We start from the raw sequence: 23,643 nt of genomic DNA on the forward strand, positions 1-23,643 counted from the left end.
CCCATAAAAATATAATTTCTTCCCATATCTGTTAACAGTTGATTCAAGATGCAAATAATCATCTGAAATTAATTTAGTTTTGCACATTAACTAGAAAAGGGAAAAGTAAATTCTTCCATTAAGAAGACATTTGTTAAAATTATATAACCTTGATAACTATAGACATTAGTTCTCAAAAGATATTGCAAAGGTCATGAATCAATATCCAGAGTTTTCATTAACGTATTTCTTCCCTTTGCGAAGATCATTCACTGTCAGGGTCAATTTATGCGTAATGGATACGCATATCCACCGCCTTGAAGCGCTGAGTGTCCGGGCCTAGTTGGGCACTAGAGCGTATCGCGTGACCTTGCTCGAACGGTCGTGAGTAGAATATAGTATGCGCTGTAATTCGGTCACCGAGAGGGGATCTTCGTTCGAACTCTTTTGCCAGAGAAAGAAGCAGAAGACACTTTCAAAACCACCCGACTCTGCTTCGAGCCCCTTTACTCCGTTCTAGCTGGTTTCTGCTCCACTGACACACACAAACTCAAAGATAAACATTCCCAAGACCGACAACCATTCCTTTTAACTCTCCCAAAAGGCATTACTCACACAACTGGTGACGACCTCCGCCCGCGTACAGACGTAAGTGAAAACACGTAAGCTTTCTCTCTACCCTCGTTTCCTCCCGGCGCATTTCCCTCCCGCCCCATCCCACAATCTCCACAGACCCATCCCATTTGCAAACCTCTCTCTGGGCGCTCTCGGGAACTTATCACCTTAGCGGAGAGTCATTGGCGTTCAACCCGGCGTAATGAAATTCACCTGAGGGAGGATTAATGTGTATGACAATAGAGCTCCGTTCGTTGTTTCCTTACGTTTAAAATCCGACGGTCCTTCAATGAAGTCCCTCCGATTATAACAACAAGGATGCATTATAAAAATGTGAGCCGTGTGAAAATTGGTCCAAGTTCAGAGGGCCTCATGATCCCCTTCTATTCATCATGTTAGTGAACTGTCTTCGTGAGATTTTTAGTTTGGATATTCGGAGATTTGACGAAAGAAAATGAAGGTGGTTTATTTTAACAGTACAATGGAAGGGTAATGCATTAAGCATAAACTTTTTCTAAGGGTTCATTAAGTTCATTTTACTTACTTTTTCTGATTTTACTTTATTTAGTTCACCTTTCTTTGAAGAATGTTTTGACTTCTTCCTTTCACATAAAAGTAACTGGCGTTCAATAATTATATTAAAAGATCAAATAGCAATTCATATTTCGTAGTTATTGATCTTAATTGAGTTGGGCTCAGGAAAGTTCAAGTTTATTTGTGTTCAAATGAATAATTCTCGTGAAAATAAAATAAAAATTCATCTCTCGCCAGGAACAAAATGATTTTTCTCAAGCAAACTGAAAGTATTACTCATTAAGAAAGATATAAACGGACCGCATTAGTAACAAGTACCCTCCAGGAACCAACTTTCGTAGGAGTCATAGTTTCAGTTCAACATATGCAACGCAAGCTAAGGAATCAAGAAAGCAAGAGCCCTTAACAGAATTAAAATTAGAAAGTATTTCAAATTTCAAGGATACCAAAATAGATTTCAGATTAATGAAATCAGTGCGAAAAAAAGAATGCAGGGCTTGTGTTTTCATCGTAAAGCTATTAACCTTATAAGAATTCATTAGAAAAACACAAGATTCGCCGGTAAAAAAGATAGGACTCGCCATAGTATTTAGGAGTAATAGTACACTGTTTCCCTTTAAAATGTAGAAATCAAATTACCAAGTGGTCGGATTCCTTGGCGTTTGACCACGTTAACTAGTGACAAATGTCACTTCTTAAACGCAGCAGCTTCCATATATAGTGCCGAATAACGTGAGACAAATCTTTTCCCGATTCTATGCTCCTGTCTTCACGCAAATTTTAAAACAAAGAGAAAAACTCTAAAAAAAAGGAGAAGCTTACAGGCGTCGAATCTGCGGTCCACGGTCTGCGGCAAAATCAACCTCGTTCCTTTTCGTCCCCGTCCGCGACCGCCAACCGATGCAAGTGGCTCACATTTCGCTCCCCCATTCTCGTCCCCCTCATCCCCCTTCCATACCTTGAAGCCGACCACTTCGCCGAAACCATGCCGTCATTAGCATTGCTTTTGATTTCCGCCACGGGCCCGCCTGTCCTCCTTCCCTATTAAAAAGAGCGCACTGGAAAGGGGAAGTAGGGGGTCCGGGAAGTAACGACGCTGTGGGCGGGATGGGCGGTTCTTTTCGCCTCGCGGGTTGCAGGACTGTCGTGGCGGCCAGGCCAACTTCTGTCGTCGTCGCCTTACGGGTGCCTCTTGTCTCTGCGTGAGAGACCGCCCCGCAGCCGATCCGGGAGTAAGGGGTTATTCCACGGGGTGAGGGGGAGGCGGGACATGGTAGAGGAAGGAAAGCACAGGGAGGAGGCGGGCAAGGAGGGTGGAGGAAGGGGAGGAAGGAGAAGGAAGGCGGAGACGGGGTTTGTGGGCCACTGGGATATTCCGAGAGCAGCAACAAGCTGCCCGCCCGCCCGCCCACGGCCCGGCGACGATCCTTATTGATCTTCCTTTCACGTTCGTTTCGCGCGGGAAGCTAATAATCCCGCGGTGCGGCGGAGGTTTTGCGCCTTTTGTCCGTGCGTATGTAACATCCCGCCCCCTGAGATCCCTGGAACGAATGAAAATTCACCGCTCGTTAACTCGCACCTTGGTCTGTCTACCCCCTTCAATAGGGCCAATTTGAACTAATTTAGTCCCAGCTACGTGTGATTCCGAACGGTGGCGTATCCGTGCTGAACTTCGTGACCGGGCTCACACACATCGAGCTTGCAACGCGATTGGATTTTTCGCGAAGAGACTCTCAATAGGTTGAAGAGACTCTGGTCCGAAATGCTGTTTTCGTTCGGATATTGGGTGAGAGAGCGAGAGAGACGAGGATAGGAAGGAGGATCGTTCCCAAAATACTTGTGGCCGAATCATTGTGGTCAGGCCACAGAGACTGAAAGAAATTCATTGAATTTCCATTTTTCGGAAAGCATGACTTCTTCGTCGTTGGGTCCTCACCATTTGCGGTCAGCCAAATATAAATCAGCCTTTTTTAAATCATAAATAATCTTTTATACTTACACTCACGAAATTTTAACTTAACTTATGTTTTTATGGCATTACCACAAATACCAACCAACTCGGGGCCAATATCATTACGGTCATACTTACAATTCATGACATCAAGCAATGTTCCACAAGTTTAAGCTGTAAGAAGTACTAGATCACGTTTTGCTCGATTCACCCCGATAATTACCCATCTTTGTATCTTTGAAAAAATGAAAATTCAAGTCGTGGAATTAATAATGTACAGAATGAAAATACTTTAACTTTTGAATTTTTGTCATTCCAAGAGACCAACAGAGAAAGAACATTGCATTCGAGCTGTGTTCATTTTTCTATCCACGTTTAGCTCTTAGATAACTTATGGTAAAAGGTAGAAATTTTAAAATTTGAAGAATTAAATGGAATCATATTTGGTAGATATTCGCAACGTACTGAGGAGCATTAAATAACGTGTGCCACTTAAAGAAAATCAACCAACTTCGACTCGACTTTATATCAAAATTACGCAACCAATGAATGGTATTCTGATAATGTATAGTATTTGTTTTGACGCTCACTCGTACCATAACTGGTCTAAAAGTAATTTCTAAAAATTAATTATATTTTGAGTCCCTTTTCGTCCTGTCAAAGTGAGATCTCGAATTTTTAAAAACTAAGATTCATTTCATTCCCTTTCTCTTGTGTGCCGAATGTCGTATCAAGTCCACTGTCCCACATAGTGGGTCAATAGAATTCAAATTCAAGAGCATTATTCCAATTCTCTCATTCCGAGGGACCGATGATTCATCATATAAGGCTGGAATCTATGTTTAATGCGTCGTCCCAATAGAGGGTCAACTTTCTATTCTACGCCATAATATCCTCGACTTTGTAAGTACTTATAATTCTATGAAAATCGTTTTGAACCCGTAGTACATGTATTTTATGGCAAGAATCTCTGAAAACCGTCACATTGGACGATTATGCAATTTTATCATTTAGGAAGAAAAGGGAATGCCGACTGATTAAGATTTCTTGTAATTAACCAAGTATTACTTATTTCATTTCATCGCTTGGGGATTTTTCTCATCTTAGATTATTTTTCTATAAGAAAATTACACCCGAGAAGCCATCCAAATCATCTATCTCTTTTTGATATTCCAAGATAGGGGTAGATTCTTTCGATTATATCTTTTTGTGAATGCTTCAAACAAGGGAAGAGTGATCCAATTTAAGAGCAATTGGTGTTCCATATTTTCGGGTTGCTACTCTGAGGCCACTTTTACCCCTCCGAAGAGGCTAATTCCATCGTTCCCTTCGCTCCACCCCTCATGTGCTCCCATTGCTTTCTCTCGATGAGACACATGCGTCATTCATGACACACGATGCGCACCTCGTTTCTCAGAGGTCGAGTATGCGAGGACCGGTTAATCTCCCGCGACTCGCCCCTCAATCGCCTCACATGCCACCAGGCCTTTCTCCGCCACAATATTCCCTCCTTCTGACTCTTTCCATTCCTCACCAGACCGCCGACTTCGGTTTTCTCTCCCGTTAAATCTGATGAAAAAAATCTAAGTGGACAGGTAAGACCCTTTGGAGCCCGAAGAACGAATCCCTTTTCCACTCAAGCGAGCGAGTAAATGGCCAGCTTGCATCCGACACGCACTCTCTCGGTGTTTTCTCCGCCGATCACTGGGCGGAGAAAATGGAATGGGGAGAGAGGGTTGAGGTAATGGGGAGGGGGAGGTTCAAGCGGAGGATACACTCACGCCTTCCGAGGGTTGTTGGGTCGGAAATACCTCCTTCCCGCAGCCCTCTCTTCACGCATCCCTCTCGAAACAATACCCATTTTGATCAGGAAAACCAACGCGGCCCCAGACATCCGCTGGCCTTCTATTCCATTCGTCTTCTTTATTTAGTGGATTTTCCTCCGGTAAAAGTGAATTAAACTCATTCCGTATAAGGATGGGATTTTCGGGCGGACGAAAAGTGGCTCAGTATCCCAATGACGATGATCACCACTTGACTGAAAATGCCGCACTGTTATGTGGTTATCATATCAAACTATTTAAAACAATTTTTTTTAAATATTTGAAAACCATCCCATAACACTGGCGGTGCAAATATTTTGCGATAAATAGCAACTTATTAAACAGGTGGGGCTCGCACTGACTATGCATCAAGTTCAATGAGTGAAATCCCTACAAGGGGGTGAATGTTTAGTTTGTCTAAATTTAAAATGCAACTGAAGTGTGATTCGGCCCAGGCCAAAGTAATGCTCTGGTATATACGCAGTACAACATTAAATACCTTTACATTTAGAACAATTCACATTCCACAACAACACTCCCAACCAAAATGACTATTTTACAGGAACTCAATTTACACTTTCGTTTGGTTTCATAAAAAATTAAAATGATCCCATTGCTCATTCCGATTTAAAGATCGAATTTAGAAAAGTAGGCAGAATTTAAACAATAAAATTAAACTAATTGGATAATAAATTTGATATAAATTGTTTTCTCTGGCGTAACTTAATGAAATTTGCATAAAATATTGAAATAGAATTTAAAACCGTGTTTCTAGTCAGCAGAAAGATCACGAGGCCGGACGGGTGAGTTTAATAGCTAGTCAAAATCTGGCTGGAAGATGAGTTTCGCAGACAGATTAAGCAGTTTTGCTCCTAGGAAATCCGATGAAGAGCCAAAATGCTTTCACCAAGGTCTAGTCTTAGGTCGCCCTGAGTATTAGACGGACTAAAAAACTTGGCTTCCCCAGATCCGAAATATTTCCTAGAATGTTCTCAAAGTACTTTTCTTCAATAGAATCAGATGCAGTGTTACCTAGAGCTAAAATGATACCTGTGTAATTTTAGTGCAAGTAATTGATGACACCAGGGTCCTCAATATTACGTCCTCGCCTACCGCCAGAATCTCCTCCCACGATGCTGAATTCTCCTCGGGCGGTTATCTTAACGCTGTAGAGGAAGACGAAAAATGATTATTTGTTTTGCCATTGAAAAATGACAGCACCATCATAATATAAGAAAATTGGGGCTACACAGAGTCATAATAAATCGTATCATATTCCAGCAATCCGGGGTTGCTTCCGGCATCCTGGAGTAGTCGTCTCTCCTCGTGTCAAACTCGCCGATCGTTTGGCAGTTATTTTTATGTCCGCTAAAGTTTATGGAACGTGAGAGAAAGAGAGAGAGAAACTCGGAATCTTCCTTTCATCATTTACGAGTTTAAAACCTGAGGCATTACTCCTCGTAAACGAGATATATTCTAATCGGAATCGGATCCCCGCCACTCCCCACACCTCCTTTACTCGTGTTCCGGATTCGAGGCGCTTTATTTTTGTCGATGCATCAACGCAGGCGCCTCTCACCCCGAGAGCTTTCACCTTTCTCCTTCCCGTAGTCACCCACGGGATATGCACCCAAACCTCATCCTTCAACCCACAGTCTCTTCGGCCCAAAACCTCTCTCCACTCTCATTCCTCCGCCACCATTTCCCCGCACTCCACCTGGGTTCCCTCCTTCGACCTACCCCTCCGCCTGGCTCTCTTGAATCGCGTCTCCTCATCACGAACTACCACTTGGTCGGGCCGCCAACACCACCACCACACACTCCCCCTTCTGCAGGTCACTGGAACACGCACGCACGGCCCTCTGGGAAAAGGAACCCGCATTCCCTCTCTCTCCTACCTCCACCTAACTGACCCCACCCTCCCGCTCCCGCGTTTTCACTCTCCTGGAGAGTCGTGCCTCTTCTCTGCCCACGCTAGATACCACGATCCGGCAGAGGAACAGCGTCTCTTGTCAGTCCTTTTTGAAGCCACCGACCAGAGTATCAACATGGAGAAAATGGTAAAAACTCATTTACTAGGTTGTTTCCACGCGAAAATATTATTGACGACTTCCTTGGGATTGGAATTGTTGAAGACATCAACCAGATCTGGAAACGTAGCTGAAGAATTGGGTATATTTGTCAGCCATTTGCTATCGCAGCTGCCAAATTTGTTCCCAATACATTTCCTATCAATTTTCCGCCCATGTGCTTTTTCTGCTTTTCGAGTTTGCCTTATGTCCTTAAAAATTAATTGGAAGAAATATGTGGTTTATTTCATTTGATATGTATCTATTCATTATACACCAATTCATCCGAAGAATTAATTTCCCTTAGAAGACTTCCAATATCCTTCTGACCTATTTGACAAATCTAGACTATTGAAAGTATTTACTGAGAATTTTACCATCGCATCGCTAAAAAAATTGACACGGTTCTAGTTAATTTACATAAAATCACATCAAAATATGTGTCGTGTTTAGGAACAGTAACTATTCTTTCAATTGGATTTAGGAAATAAATCTTTTAGCAAGCCATCACATGAGTCAACTACCGGGCCAATCGATTGGGATTTTTTTTTTCATTTTCCCATCAACTTTATTCCTCCTTCATAATTCTTTTCGATATTAACTAGCTGAAATAAGAATCGAGAGAAATTTGAGGTAGGTGTATTGATGACGCCAATGTAAACCCAAGGAAATACGATTTCTCTCGAGTGACGCATTTTAGTTATTGTATTGGACTATTGCCAAATCTTAGCTTTAACCTCAAAATGACCTACCCCATCTGTTGCAAATAAATTATTTATGCTAGATTGCAAGTACCTAAACTCTTTTTCAATGGTAAAATAAAGAGAATCGTTGAATTAAGACGGCAGGAGTGGAAGTCGGCGACGTATTGAAAAAAGTTAATAATTTTAGAAATTGGTAATATGCTTTAGTAATAACTCAAATGTTTCTATAAATAATCAAACTTTGGAAAAAATACGAAATATAGAAAGTATTGAGGCAATTATCTACGGGAAATTTATAATGCCTTGGTTAGTTTAATAGGTTTTACCTAGAATAAGGTCCGAGACGTTGACCAAATACGCTACCATAATGTACATCTGTTGATTTTAGGCTAAAATATTAGAATTCATTTAGACCTGCATGATAGTAAAATAAGTCAAATATAAATCTGAATTATGCCTATGCAATTATTTCAGTGGAAAAGGAGGTATAACTAAATAAGCCGTCAATTTTATATAGTTAGGAATTTATTCAAGGGCTATGGAAAAATGTTCTCTTTTTTACACAACCCAATGATCATATCACATTTCACGTCTTATTTTAAAAATAAGCTCCCCAAACATGTAATAACATGTTGGATAACAAGAAGATTCTTACACATCAAACGCAAGTATAGTTAATACTGCCTGTCTGTTTCAATTTGTGTAATTTGTAATACTACCCGCTACAAATTGATTAATAATTGAAAGCACTTTCACTACTTTTCGACTCATAAAATTATATATAATTTGGATAGGCAGTCAGCTTTTGGGATCACTCAATGTACCTTTATCCGAAACGTAAAAATCAGTGGTAATACCTTATAACCATCTAGAATAGTAGTGAAAATACAATTAAAGTCTAGATTTCTTCCAAATAATAATGCAGCTCACACCATTTTCCCATGTTTCGGCATTTTAAATAAGCACAGTAAACTTAGAATCCCTTGGTGGTGTCATTTGAGGGAGAAATTTCACTTTTGGAAATAGGAAAAGATATGCTGGTGCCAAGTCGGTACTGTAAAAGGGGTTGGGGAATCTTCGCGGTGTCGTTGCAGAAGGTAAGCAGCCATTCTACTTCTGCTCTTAATCGTTCGTCAAGACCTTTGGGACGAGTTTAGCGCAGATCTTTCGCATCGCCAAATTTTCAGTGATAATGGTGTGCACTGTCATATCATCAATGCCAATACGAAATGCGATCATGCGTTCACTTAACTGACAGTCTAAATTCAGCACTTTACGCACGCGACATGAAAAAATTGTGGACGATAGTTTTTATACAAACCTTGTATGCGCCGGAAAAACCGGTTTTAATGATATTAATCAAACCAAATATAACAAGTGAGAAAAAAATTGGGATCATCCACGAAAGCCGGAGTTAACGCAATGTTGAAGGCTGATGTACTTTCATTCAAATATAAAACCAGGAGATTGTACATTGAACAATTTTACAGTTTCGTTGGGATATTGTTTGAGTAATTGAAACTTAATGAGGAAATTTTCAAAAATATACACGCTTTGAATTTTTAAAATAAAATGTAATCGTAAAAGTTAATCAAATTCAGGGTTTTTCCTCAAAATTCATCGAAGGAACACCACAAACTTGATACAAATGCACATTTCCGCAATTCACTTCAATCACCTATAGTTTTAATTATATCGGAAAAAATCAGTAGTAAAATAAACCAAACTAAACCGGCAGTGAATAAAAAAAATGCCCTTCTTTTATGTAAGGGATGTTGAGGTTACTTTTCAAAATAAAGACCTTTCAGAATGAGTGCTAGGCATTATATCTCGATAAAAAATATTCCGAAGCCGGGAAACAGCATATGAGTAAACGGTTAAGAAACAAATATTGAAGAGAAAATGGCTCTTATATCACAAAATAAGGTATCTTACATCATCCCTGTCTCCTTAGCATTCAATTAAATACACGTAGTACAAGTACTCGTAACTATCATCAAAGAAATATCAAATCATATCAATGAGCTCAAGTGATTTGATATCAAGTGATATTTATTTTGTCAACTACGTTTAAGTCACTCTTATGCCATCCATCTATTGTATTATATTATGTTGGCCATATTTCTTCAGAACCTACTACAGATCGTTAAATAAGGTATTAAATACCATCAGCCGGTTAAATTAGGAGTCGAGCCTATTAAGTAGAATTAGGCAAAATCAGTCTCATTTTTCACAAAAATGAGGCAAAATGACTTTAAACCGACACTATTTCTTAATATCGCGTTGTAAGTAATAACTAATAGCCTCTGGCAGCTGCCTCAACCGTTTGTATAGATTTTGGAATTGAAAACCTGCACGCCATTCCTCGAAGTCATGTCCTCGGAACAGAGAGGACACAGGCCGCCGCGACGGTAACTTGTCCAGCGCCCTGCATTCACTAACTAGATCCCCTCCTATCGGAAACCGAACGGAATTTTCGCGAATTAAAAATTCCTGTGGATGAGATGAAAAACTATGTTAGTGGGCCGAAAGAGATATGTCTCACTGCACCGGTAACAGGAATGCACATCAGCGGAGGTGAAGGCGTCTTTTTCGACCACGCCCACCCTTGGTGAAGCTAGGATCCAAAACTAATCATCCTTTGGCAGAATATAATCGCAGGCAGCGGATTGCAAACTCAACTGTGTTTACAACTGGAGTTCCATAAATTCGATGGTCCGGAAAATATGCCAGGACTTAAGACCTCCCTTCATCATCGATCGTAGAATGCGAAAACCTCCTCCGACGAACGATCATGCTCTTCTGTTGCGCATGTGGACGCTGCGAATATTTCTTTAGAAAAACCATCTCATTATTCCGGTTTCGTTCACGTTCCACCCACGAGTCCCCGTGCCGTAATAACAATAATCAAGCCTCGTTCACGGGGAGAATAATAAATCGCGCTCATCCTGGAATGTGAAATGATGCTGTATAAAATAACTATCCGCCTCAAGATTACCGATTTCGGAAACTCATCAACAAGGAGTATTTCATTTAATCCCTACTTTGACGTGCAAATTGCCCGAGGAATAAGACGTATAAAATTGATCCAAGAGGAATCATTAAAACTTCACGTAACTTCTTGCCTACAAACCTACTTTGCTCGAAAAGAAGCGACCGCTCCTTTAATTGCGCCATCTACGCCAATTTGGCAGCCGACCATTCGAATATCGCGTAAGTTGCGCTCATGTTACGCTGCCGTTCAATGACGTCAGTCAGATGGCACTTCTGAGAGACCTTCCGAAGAAGATACTGCAACCGACGAAAATTAACCAATCTAATCGGGGGATGACAGGCTAGACGGAGAAGTCCCCGGAAGGTGTGAGACGGAAAGCAGCTCCCTCTTGAGTCACGCAACGAGATTCAGTCTATAAATTTTGAGTCAGTGTTCGGGATCTCGTGTCGTCCCGTGCTCATTTCCCATATTTCATGATTGCGGGGCGAAAACTTTTTCTTTTTGGGATGACCCGACAGAAGGTTTTGGGCGGTAATAAGGATGCAGGATATTATTCTTTGTGGTAGGCGGGTCGGAAGCAATCCGAGGAAAACACGAATGGCCAGGGATGCGGGGGAGAGCCCCGTTATGGCGGGTTATAAGTCGGACTATCGATCAACTACTTCAGACATACCTCTGATTTCCTAACGAAACCACATGCCACATTTAGGCAATTCGAGCGTATTACTAAATTGGGAGTTGATTCCGTAATTATATTTTATTCTATTCACCTCAATCCATCAGAGAGAGGTTTTTTTTTAAATAAGAGGAAGAGAAGATAAAATATCACACATTATCTGCGTTCAGTGCTTTGTCTATAAATTTATAATATTTTAATTGGTAAAAATCTCCAAGAATATATGGTCTGAAAGACGATATTATTTACCTCAGCAATTAAAAAAATACTCGTACTTTAATCAAGCAAAAAATCAGAGAAGCTGAGCTTAAATACATAAACTCTTGTAGAACACACCGCTATTGGTCCGCTTATCGAATAATTCTCTGGATTGATAAAACAATAGGAGGAAATTTATAAAATAAAGGGTGAAATATACTTCAACCTCATAGATAATCGAGTTCAGATTTTTGCTGTCACTTGAAGCAGATCAGGCAAGGTGAAACGTCATGCAGTGAGAACTAAAGTATTACGTAATGATCAGTTCATTCTCTCTTGAAAGCATAAATTTGAAATCAGTTTTTTGTGGATATAATTTGTATTGCAATACAGTAAATTGATGAAAACTGAGGTTTGATAAGCAAAAATCTAATGATTGCACTACCCTTTTAGTTAAATCGATTTTAAAGGTAGTTCATCTTACAGAAAATTTTTGATTCATAACAAAGTAAATTAACACTAGCATGTTGGTAGTTTTGAGAACTAATATAAATTACCTCAAGGACATTAGACTTCCCTTTACACATTCACACTTGCAGGATTTCAATGAAATCGAACGGTAAAGGCATACTTCAGTATAGAGCACATCATCTCCCTTCTCAAATACCAAGTTTAAGGCCATGGTTTCCTAAAACAAAAGTTGAGCCTGAAACAATTAAATTGATATATTTTCCTTATATCTGTTTCTGTATATATATATATATATATATATATATATATATATATATATATATATATATATATATATATATATACAGAAACAGATATAAGGAAAAGGGATAGGAACACACATAAAGGACGAACACAATAGAGGTGGGGAAGGCGGAATCGAACGGATCACAAGAACTTGAAGAAGGCCTCGGAGAAGGCCGAAAGCTTGAACAATTTACCGTGTGAGTGTCCTATTAAGTGTTACTATTTTATTTGTGCTCTATTGTGCCGTCCCAATATTATACTGCTCGTGTGAGTGTTTCCGTATAATCGATATTAAATTTTATATATATATATATATATATATATATATATATATATATATATATATATATATATATAGTACTGGCTAAAGCACTCGACCGGACATTGAGGGATCCGGGTTCGAATTCCGGTCAAGGCGAATGGATTTTTACACCCTGAAATTGTTGCATTGAAATGCACATTAGCGGATGACTCCGCTAAAAGTTACAGTTACGGCATCTCCCGCAGTTTCTTTGAAAAAAATGTATATATGTATACGATACATACATATAATATATATATATATACTAGTATACTGTATTTATTTATTTATAAACGGATATATAATGTATGTATATACGTACATACATACACACATATGTTTTTTAGTCCCAAATCCTATTGGTCTTAAAAAATCAATTTTTAAGATTCTTCTTTCCCATGTGAGGAGACCATATTCAATTTTTGTCATTCACAGTTTTGAAGGCAGTGAAAGAATTAGTTTCTAATTTACAAAGACGATAATATTTAGTTTTGTGATGCTTACCTTAGCCTAGCAGGGTAGTACAATTTCCTTGAGTAGTAAGAGTGGAAAAACTGAACTTTATAATCAGTAGCTTAGGCACGGATTCGACAATGTAATTTTGTGACATCAAAGGGAACGGCTGTCGGAATATGCCAGTCATGATCGCGAAACGGGAAATCGATTTGGAGGAGGAACCAATCTCGCCCAATCATCCCACCACTACGCCCCTCACACTGAAAGCCATTTGCTTGCCTCACGTTTTATCATTGTTCCCTCGAGTGATTTTTGAACACAGGGAAAATCTCCAATTGTAAGAAACGGAGTTATAATCAAGTTTTATAGGCACCCTCAGAAACGGGTGCAAAGTTGATAGATATTAAAGTAAATCCTGTTATAAATAAGTTCAAAATAGTCAATCCGCAAGAAAAAATCCAGTGTACACCAAATTCAATTGGATATAGTTATAAGGATAAGGAAATGTGCGTATTGCAGAAAATAGGAACAGATTGGAGGGACAGGAGGCTAATCCGACACCTGCACATGTCTCAGACTGCTCAAGTGGGAAAGGGGAACGGATAGTCCTGATGAGCAGCGTTAGGAAAAAGTGTAAGGCAGGATAGTCCATTGTCACTGGTGCTGTTTAACGTATATGTACAGGAACTTAGTAAAGAGGCATCGGAAAGACCGGAGATAGGAATGAAAGTCGGAGGGTAATTCGTAAAATAGTTTGCTGGTGGCCAAGCTTTAGTTTTTCCGTCAGTCAAGGAGTTTCAACCATTTATGAGTGAATTGGAAATCAGATATGGGATGAGAATCAATACAAATAAAACAAAGGTTACGCGATTTTCCAGAAAGAGAAAGGCTAAGCGAAATATTAAAATAGAAGGGCAAAAACTAGAGCATGTGGAACAGTTTACGTATCTCGGAAATGTTTTGGACCAAAATGGTTGAAGTAGTAAGGAAGTAAGCAGAAGAATTGCGCTAGTCAAAGAGGCTTTCACAAAAAGGAAGGAGTTGATGACAGGGACGTTGAGTAAGGATGTTAAGAAAAAGCTCGTTAAAACTTTGATATGGAGCGTAGTTATGTACAGCGGAGATGGAGAAGGTGAAATGGACCGAAAGGAAAACAAATGAGGAAGCACTAGGTATAGTGGGTGAGGAGAGGGGTTTGTTGGGAGAAATCTCAAGGAGGCAGGAAAAATGGATAAATTGCGTTTTGATCTGCAGTGGGATATTGAAGCCTGTAATAGAGGGGAGAATGTTTGGCAAACGAGGAAGGGGCAGAATAGGATAGGGATGTTGGATGGGATGAAGAGAGAAAGGAAGTACGCAGGAATGGAGAGGGACTTGTTGTAGACTACGATGTTGGGTTGTGTTTTCTTTGGAGAAACCCAAGATTTATTTTGTACTCGTAGTTGTGTCCATCGAAAACCTATCTTTAGCCGTAGAACACCTAATAATACGTAATATTTATTAGTTTTCTTATATTTGCCCAATAAGCGCGATACTCTTCGGGAAAACTCCGGGTGCTAACAAATATTATTTAATTGTTTAGTGAAAGTGGTCATTTATAGGCAAATAATAATTTTACATTGTTATCTAAAAAGTTTGGAATCGACAGCTTTTTAAGCCGATTTATATGATGAAATCATGTTAATAATGGTTAGGTTTGCATATTTAGCAGGCTTAATGTCTCTATACGATTATTTAATATTAACTCACTGATTCAAAAATATCAAAAGTAATCCAAAAAATTCTAAGTAATACGATTAACAGTAGTCATACTATTTACTATTTTCAAATTAGTTTTCATAGTGCTAAATCTGTTCCAAGAATCAGTCAGTATATATAGTATTTAGAGCACGTTTTACAATTATTTATGCAGATTGATGCCATTCAATCATAGTATATTTTTATTAACTTCACACGCCACCTTAGTACTTATCAAGGTTAAAGGGTTTACACCGCAGGGCTTCATAGGGAAACATTCCTTGTTCTGTCAAAACGCGAATATATTGAATGACTTCCGTCACCTCTGATTTTTTCGCAAACATGGCCACAACGTTCTCGGTTAGCCGCGCGCAACTTACCAGAATCTCTCTCGTATCGAAAAGTCTTTGTGAATGACCTTTCAGTGAATATTATCAGCAATGAAGAACGATTATTGTACGAAGGGCAGCTCGAGCATTTGAACAGTCACCAGAGGATCCTAGATTTTTATCCGTGGCACGCCCCCAGTCACCCCCAACTAAAATTAAACCATGTGGTCATCCTTCTTCCGGATAGTTTCTGAAAAGACTTGAAAAGGGAAATGAATTGACTCCCCCTAGTCCAAATGTGTAAACTTCGCGCGCCACCGTAGTACTTAGCACGGGGTAATAGTTACTCCGCAGGGCTGAGCATGAAGTGATCCTTTAAAATGCACAAGGCAATAATTTACGCCGGAGGATTTAGGGCGATTGGTACATTTAGTCTCTATGAGGCAATCATTTACGCCGTAGCGTTTAATAAGATATTAGCTCTACCCTCAGCACTCACGGGGTAATATCTGTAATTTTTATACGCGCTCCTAAACAAATTCACCAACTGCACCCCAGGTTTCAAGAAATTAAGTAGGTATACATTATCCATATCCTAATTGCCGTTGAGCTTCTCCGTTGGATCAAGACGTGAACGACGAACGCCGTCAATGCCAACCAATGCACACAAGATTGGTCACTTTACACCCTCGCTGACGGATTCGCCACACCTGGAGGGCGGCGAGCGCCGATGATCTGGGAACGGGAGGCTAGAGTACGTAAGTAGTGTGTGTGCGTGGATGCGATGACAAGAGTTGAGTGGTCGTGAGTGAGGTGGAGGAGCGGCGGCGGCAGTGACTGCTGAGTGGAATGGTGGAGGGTGTGGGGAGGGACAGAGAGTAGGGAGAGGAATCTTTTAACGGAACGAATAACTGGGCATTCCAACCGCGACTCTCTCGCGCTGCGGCCTTAGCAAGCTTGAAAAAGAGAAGTGGGTGAGAGGGAATGGGGAAGGGGATGCAGGGAAACACATAGTTATTTAGAAATTGAAAAGGAGGGGGAGGGGTTTTATGGGAATATAAGTGGGAAAGAGAAGGAGAGGGTTTTCGGCCATGGGAAATGACAATAGGAGCAACTGCCCCAAAAGAAAGTTCACACATAGCTAAGATAATCATGTCATTGTTGAATAATGATGATGAAAACTGGTGTCGCATGAGTAATCAGTGAGTTACTCACATAATTCAGGTGTTGGGACATTTTTTTCATACTTCACCAAACATTCATTAATTCCATTTACATAGCAACCTTAATGATGAGCGTACTCTCGCGGGTAATATAATGTTAGCATCCTGAGATCAATCCCATCAATTGAAGATCACAATGACGTTTCCATTTACTACTATATATGTATGCAGGAAAAAAACTTCCAAAATGATGAACATTTTAGTGATCAACTAAATATATGTCCTATATAATTTATATTTCATCATTTAATTAAACGTGTGTGTGTGGCAAATATATTGTGTTGAAGTATATTTTGACAAAATTGTCGTTAGAAATATTTCCTTGACTTCCCTGAAATTGAAACGATATAAAGCTTTATTGGTGCTGAAAACAGTGATTATTTTCGGAGAAAATTTTACAGTGTCAATTCGAAATGCATGTAAAGCACTCTGTCTGATGTGAGTGAGAAAATATGAGCAAAAGCACATAACCAAACATATATAGTACATGGGTGGTCAGAAAAGTCTCCGACCTAACAAAGATAAGAGGCATTTTTTCTGAACTTTTTGAGGTCGAAAACTTTATACACACACACACATACTATATATATATATATATATATATATATATATATATATATATATATATATGTGTGTGTGTGTGTGTGTATATATATGTATATATATATGTATATATACATACGTATGTACATATGCTATATATATATATATATATATATATATATATATACATAAGTATACAAACATACGCTTCTATCACAGTGGGGATGAATTGTTAAGAATGGCGGGGATCATTTTCTCCAGTTGGAAGATGAATCAACTTAATGTCCTTTATTGAAAGCTACTTCATGGCAACAAAATAATAACAATTTACGCTAAGCAAGATTCAGTGCCACAGTTTGGTGGGCACATTTTTTACTCGAATGAATTCCATTTCCCACTAAATGAACCTGATAGTGATGCTGATCATCAAAAACGTACCAAATAGTAACACTAGTGGATCATAGCTGTTTTTTGTGGTTTCGTTGTCCAAAAATGAGACCTCTGTATAAGAAAGGAAATAGTATACTTTTTTCGTTCTTGGCCTTAATACGGATTTCAGGACGTGCAGGAATTAAGCCGGAAGCAACGGACCACAGACAATGAATACATTGTGGGCGGCCGAAGAGAACGACCGTTACCTTTTAGATACGGAATCAAACACAAATATTATTATCGCTTATGGTATCCCGTTTTTTCTTCCGTGACGTGATAATGACGGCGTTACGTGGGTATCATCACCTTAACAAGGAAGTGATAAAAGATGATTATATTAAGATGTCAAAACCAGCAGGTACTCTAGGTCGACAGAGTATCACCAACGATTACTGACTTAAGTAAAGAGATTAAAAACTCAATAACCTTTTAAAGGTCATTGCATGTTAATAATTGCACCTATCTGTAACTAACGAAAGAATGTATTGGAATAATATTTTCCCGCAAAAGCGAGATGGTGAATACATTCCTTAAATCTATTCCCCCAAAGCATGCACGTATAAAAACAAGAAAATGATTGATTAAGTAGGATAAATGTTAGCATCAGTTGTAGCTTTCTTCATACCAGCCTAATTTAAAACAAGATTCACAAAGAGAGTACCTTCTTATAAAGCTGTTCTATTTCAAAATCATACATAAAGATGAAACTCCGAGTTGGTAATTATAGATAACTGTAACTTGGAGGTGCAGAATGTGCTTAGCAATATATAAAACCAATTACTTAGGTTTTACATCGTGAAGTTTTGAATACTCACACTAAATATCAGTTACTACAATATTACGCTTTGCACAGTTGAACCTAAGGATGCTGTAATTCGTCAAATTTTTTAACATGATATTAAAACAAACTAATTTACAAATGGAGGAGGATTGTTACCTAACGTTAACTGTTAACTACACATCCATACTGGAGCCTGGCGAAGTTCCATGATTGGCAGGCCCTCATACGCTCCTGGGGCACCGTATCCAGGAAGATAACTAATTTAAAGGCGCAGCCATTAGAGAACCGCAACCTTAGAGAATTTAACAGTTAGATTATAAACAAATACCGATGTTTAGTCTTTCTATATACTTGTTCTTCCATTTATTCCTTCGTTATTTTAACCACCAATCCATCATCTGTTTTATATCATCGGTCTGAAACAATTTCACATTAGTAGCCTTCAGAGCCTTCAGAGCCTCCTGGCCTCGGAGTGGCATTCCTTTAAACTCCAGGAATAAAACTAGCTTAGTAGTTATTTGCAGCAACAACAACGTATGGCATTGGAAATATTTTCTGAGCATTTTTTCCACATGGTAAGCAATTTAATCTTTATCCCTAATCAAAATTGGTTTTGCTTTACTAACTTCCATGCATGCCCAAATATTCGTCTTAAAGCCATGAGCTCGTAAAACTTAAGATATTGTGGCATTACATCTTGCACGTTTAAAATGTAGCGTATTAAATATAGTAAAACGATCTACCCTTTTATAATACTGGAATTTCCAGGAATTTAATGAATTATTTGAAATTAAAACTAACATTTCGATGCATTGTAAACGATATACGAGGGCTGTCCAATTCGACTAAGCCTACTTCTGACGATGGAAAAAAGATTTCCCCAAACACGTATGGGAAGAGGAAGAATGGAAAGAGGATAAGGTCACATGGGTCTAGGTCTGGAGTAATAGGAAGGATGTGGAAAACCTTTAACATAGCGATCGCGATTCGCGTTGAGTTTCGTGGAACACACCGCGCACAAGCACACCTCATGCGAAATTAATCCATTGCCAAGGAGCTGGTGTCACCGAATGAATTTCTCACAATTTCTGAAATTTCTTGTAACGTTATTCCACTATCTTATCACACAATGAAAGCAGATGTGTTTGTGTTTACTTCCATAAGAGTAGTGGCTGGAGTTCCGGGTTCACCTTCCTTTGAAATCACCTCCCATCTTTACATATGTTAATCGTCTTCTAGCTGTGCTCCAGAGAATAACAGGCTCTCCATAAGCTCATGTAGGGGGCCTCTGCTGACGATTTGTTCAAGCGAACGCAAAATTTCTATGAAGCATCGCGTGTTACTCGCATTGTTTCTGTAGGCGAACTGAATATGTTTCAACTTTGCAACGGCTGCTGCTACAATACTCTAGTTAAATCAATCAAACCCATGCCACATATGAGCAATACGCTAACATTATAATATAAAATTAAATGTTCGCTTAATAAGTCATTCAAATTATGAGGGGCATGATCACTCTTCATTGAACCGTCCCCGTATGTAACGGTACATTTTTCGACTCCTAAAAATCACATCAATCAAAAATATATTGACCTATGCAAAACTAAGTGTGAAAACATTTCCTTTAAAAACAATAATAATAAAACGTTTTCCTAAAAACTAAACCAATGATGAACGATGTGGGTCGTATTGTTAAAGACGTCTTTAGGTCCGAAATCAATGGTGTTTTGTGCCTTCAACTGTAATTTGTATTGCGTTGTTATGTGGTATAGACATCAGAAATAAAAATATTTGCTCTGTTAAATTCAATTAATGTTTATAAACTAATGGAAAATTTGGCAAATTCTTTTATCAATTCATATTTTAATGAAACTATTCTCGTTCTGCTTCTGAAATTTCTATCGCAGTTGATCAGACTCTTACGTGAATCCTCTGACCCTCTTTAAACAACTTGAACAATTTCAAATAAACTGCGGGAGATGCCACAACAGTAACTTTTAATGGAGTCATCCGCTAATGTTTATATCAATGCAACAATTTCAGAGTGTAAAAATCATTCGCCTTGATCGGGATTCGAACCCGAATCCCTCATCATTGAGGGATCCGGAAGGGATCCCAGGACGTTGAGACATCAAATTTTCCTTAATCAAGTTCCTTAAACTTCATCCAACTTGCTCTTCATCATAACGCGCATAGCGGGTTTTTTTTGTTTCAATTGAGGGTAGATTTAACACTTGATATTAGCAATACTATCCTGGTCTAAATTTATTAACTATTCATAATATTTTCTCCTTCAAAACCATTTTTCAGCATCAAGACAAATTTATGAAGAAATATGACGTGAGTTAGATCAAATAGGACACCACAATACGACGAACAACCTATGCAGATAAATTCCATGCTGAAGACAGATGAGAAATAACAAAAGAATAATTGAGATTAAGGGCAATCAAATACGTCGACTCAGCTGCAGCCCTTCGAAAAAGTTCAATGGTACAACAAAATAAGGGTAGCCGTTGCAAGTCCGAGAAATCGTGACATTGTAAAGATCAGATTTTATTCCCGCTTCTCACTGGGTTGATAAAATATTTCAATACATCTGGAGATAAATGATGCATGAATATTGTTTCAAATTATTTGAACTTTCCTTTATTAGTGTGAAACTTTCTACTTCACTCAAGTCTATTTCCTCTGCATATTTTGAGGGGTTACTTTTCCCCATTGCTTGACGCAACTTGAAATAAACGGGACTTGAGAAAGTGAATCTAAAAATTCACTACGAGATACCGTTCACCCATGGAAATATATGTAGTCATCGTTCTATCGTCATTAAGGATGTGGAGGTTTTATTGGTGGCTCTTCATCGCCATTCAGAAAATTCGATGGCAATTCCATCAATTCAATAACGGCGGTCTGGCTAGTTCTATGCGTAAAAGCAGGAATGTGGGCAAACAGGAATGGCGGAGGATCGAGTCCTGACTTGTTAATGGATTCTCTATTGTTGTTTAATAGCCAAAAAGTATCAACGGCGGAAAATGACTGCAGTCGCCGTTGTGCTTTATATAGGCCATTTTTAACCAAAAAACCTCAAAACCAAAAACATTAGTAGCATTCGATGCTTAAACGTTGATTTTATGGCATTTAAAGTAATGACTGGAGGTAAAAAATCAGAGGTTTAGCGTTTCATTAAGGTCATGGTTCCCACCCTTCTTCTCCTGTGATGTATGCTTTATGACAGCGGCTGCTTTTCACGGATGGGTAAATCGAGATTTAGTGTTACTAAGAAATTGCAACAAAGGAATAACTATCAATATTTTTACTAACTGTCCCTTCAGTGATATGATTAGATATAATAGCCCGAAATGATTTGGCGGGTGCTGAGAAATTAGTCCAGGAGAATAGGCATAAACTGAAATACGAATAATTTCTATATTTCATCCATACATCTTCAGTAGTACTTGAAGTATAACGATCAACTATGTAAGTTATTATCAATTTTGCCAAAATTTTATTTTCAAGTGTTATCTTATTCAATGTTCTCTGAAGCGAGCTAAGTACTCAGTTCTTTTCATCATTAAGAAATTGATTCCGTTGAAAAGTATTATGAGAAAAAATACGGAGCAGTCTTGCTACTATACTCGTAGAGTCATCTCCCTCTCAGTCATCCCATTCACTCGTCTAGTCCTAAGGAGAGTGCCATTCAAAATGGAAAGAGTAAATAATAAACATTCAAAATGCTCTCACTGTGTGTGCCTCTGACTATATAACTTCCTTATTTGTTCATTAGGCCTAATACAAGAGGACAAATCGAAATGTCATGCCTTTAGCTTTGAGTCAATCAATACTGTTCTAACGATAAAATTAGCATCACTCCATTAAATGTATTACATCTCAATTGTTGGTTCGTAAGAAATATCTTTTGTTTAAAATGTTGGCACCTTAATATATTCTTCGAGGTTTCCAAAAAAATTAAGATAATAATAGAAGCTTTAGTTAGCCACTCACTCCTAGGCTCACCAACTGTCGTACAATCTAGTATGTCGTCTTCCATATATTCCATATGCCCCGTTCATTTTATATTGTTCATTCAGTGGAGATTCGTTTCACTCTAACAGTTATCCTGCCCTTATTCCATCGCGTGGATATTCCTGATCACGCATCCAGAGAAATCTTATTCCAGGAAGCTAAAAGAAAGCGGTCGAAAGAACATATTTATTGAGTGAGATATATGGGGAGAAGGAGAGAGAAACTACGAACGGAACGGCAACGGAAGTTATGACGCAACCTGGAAATAACCCTGCGTTACAAGAAATAAAACCAAGGTGCATCCAGTTGATATGACACTAACATACCCGACGTGCAAGTGTCTCAAAATCTTCGCATAAGTTTCAAAACTGCTGCCTGTTGTTTTCAATAAATGGTAAGGAATGATTAGGGATTTTGACGAAAGGATGAATCAAAATTTAATCAACAACGAAACACATCTTCAGTTGCTGTGTTGATAAAGAAGTTCTATTTCGGCAACTGTCCGTTAATATAATAAAAATATCAATATTTATAGATAATATAATGGCATATATCATTAGACAGTTAACAAATGTCTAGCCAGAAAGTCTGTCTTTTCTAAGCCTTAAGCAAGGCTATTACCGTAGGAAAATTATCTATAAAATAATATACTTTGAGTGTAATATAAATGACCAATAGAAGGACCCCCACAAAATTATGAATCAGGAGATTCCTGAATAACGTAAGATATTCTTTGGAAAGTATTTCGCGGAGTGACTATATGAACAGCTTCGTTCAAAAACTCATAGGCGTATATTATTTACAAAGAATAATACCTTTCTATGGCTAAGGTCATTATTACCATTTCACTATCGTCACTGAACATTCAAAAATTGGGTTTCGAGTAGATAATATTCATAAAAAAGTGAATTCACAAAAAAATCATTGAACGGAAAAGCTAACATTCCTCAGTAAGTCAATGGCAATATGAACCGTTATCTTAGCAGTTAACTCTGCGCATCACGTAAAAAATTGGTAATCTGATATAGAAAATGTTATATTTTGCTGACTACATATCGTGGAATGAGGAAAATCAATCTATAATATGAAAATTTAAGTCTAATAATGCTCTTAAATGATGAGCTGGAATCTGCCGAATTCTTTAAAGTTCAAGTACAGCAATGTTTGAATAAACGGATAAGTTTCCTAGAACAATGAAGAAGAAAATTTGGTAAGTACTGCCTCCTATCGAAAAAAATCTAAAAATAATAAAATAATTACCTTATAAAGAACAAGACGTGAATATTCAGGGGAAAATATGAAGCTACATAAATGCGTTTAATAAGACAAAACAAGACGGTGGTCTCCGTGAATATATATTTATTTATTTATTCAGTATAAGTCCGAAAACAGCACATTTTGGCCTTTACATCGAACTATTAACAATGATAACAATGGTCACATATACAAACACCCAGGCCCTAGATGGAGGGAAACTCGCCTAGGCGGGAATCGAACCCGCCACCCTTGGAATGG

This window comes from Hetaerina americana, unplaced genomic scaffold (genome assembly GCF_022747635.1).
Source record: "Hetaerina americana unplaced genomic scaffold, ioHetAmer1.1.p SCAF_1, whole genome shotgun sequence".
NCBI classification, from domain to species: Eukaryota; Metazoa; Arthropoda; class Insecta; order Odonata; family Calopterygidae; genus Hetaerina; species Hetaerina americana.